Source organism: Oryctolagus cuniculus, chromosome 3 (genome assembly GCF_964237555.1).
Source record: "Oryctolagus cuniculus chromosome 3, mOryCun1.1, whole genome shotgun sequence".
Classification (NCBI taxonomy): Eukaryota; Metazoa; Chordata; class Mammalia; order Lagomorpha; family Leporidae; genus Oryctolagus; species Oryctolagus cuniculus.
The window spans coordinates 140,131,895-140,132,929 of record NC_091434.1 but is presented as its reverse complement, the minus strand read 5'-3'; the positions used below and the strand labels follow the sequence as shown (position 1 = coordinate 140,132,929).

The window sequence follows — 1,035 nt, the reverse complement described above, 5'->3', positions numbered from 1 at the left end:
AGGTTTCCAGAGCCTCAAAACCACTGGGCAGATCAGCAGCATGCAAAAGGCACACCTGCAAGAATTGGTATAAATCTAATCGCCAAATAGTGGCAGGAGTGGCAGGATGACATCGGCAAGAAGGATCTGCATAAGGACTTTGAGCAGCATGAAGAAGTGTCTGCATCAGTGTCTACACCCAGAGGGGTGACCAATGGCAAAGGGTGACCAATGGCAAAGGCTACCAAGGTCACCAGCCAGTGGCACACAAGGAAAATTCCCCCGCAAGTTACACTAACAGCTGTACAAAATGTCTTGTACTATCGTGTGGCATCCTGCTTATTGGCTTTCTTTGTGGTGTGGGCTGGGCAGAAAGACTACAATCACCTGCACTGAAATCAACAACAAGAGCAACAAGATTGGTTAGGGTGTCCTTATCAACGATAGTAAACTAATCAAGAGAAATGCCTCCACCAATTATGATCTGTTGATAAGAGCATCAGTCCTCTGGGTGGCTCTGTCCATTACAATGAGGTGGCTAATGGCTTTGTCATGCTGTGTGGTGGAGCCAAGAAGTAAGTGCTCAACGTCCACACGTCCTTACTGGTGCAGACCCAGGAAATTGGCCTTAAGCTCATTGACACTACCTACAAGTTTGGCCATGGCCACTTCCAGACTGTGGAGGAAAGGACCAAATTCATGAAGCCATTTAAGACAGATTGCAAAGGAAGAAGGAGGTGAACGTTAGGGACAGATGGTGCAGATAGCGGGCACTCAATGAAAGTCATTTTTCAGTGAGGATAAGAAGACGTGATGATGGGGTACAAGGAAATTTCTAAGGGAGGAAGTGGTCTTGATAATACAGAAAATTTAACTTGATTCAGACAGCCTGTTTCCTTCTTCAAAGCACAGAGTGGTTTCTGGGGTGGTCTGCTATATTCATATCACTGTGTGATGACACATCAGGCTGCGTCACCCGAATCCGGACAAGGACTTACTCCTTTTGAAGCGAAATCTCTGCGGTTCAAAGACTGGGTGGTCTCATGGTTTCCAAAG

General features: G+C 46.5%; 1 pseudogene; it reads left to right on the top strand.

Annotated features, from left to right (window-relative positions):
* The first annotated feature begins 210 nt into the window (after window positions 1–210).
* LOC127491541 (large ribosomal subunit protein uL3 pseudogene) lies at window positions 211–727 on the top strand (annotated as a pseudogene).
* The last annotated feature ends 308 nt before the right edge of the window (window positions 728–1,035 follow it).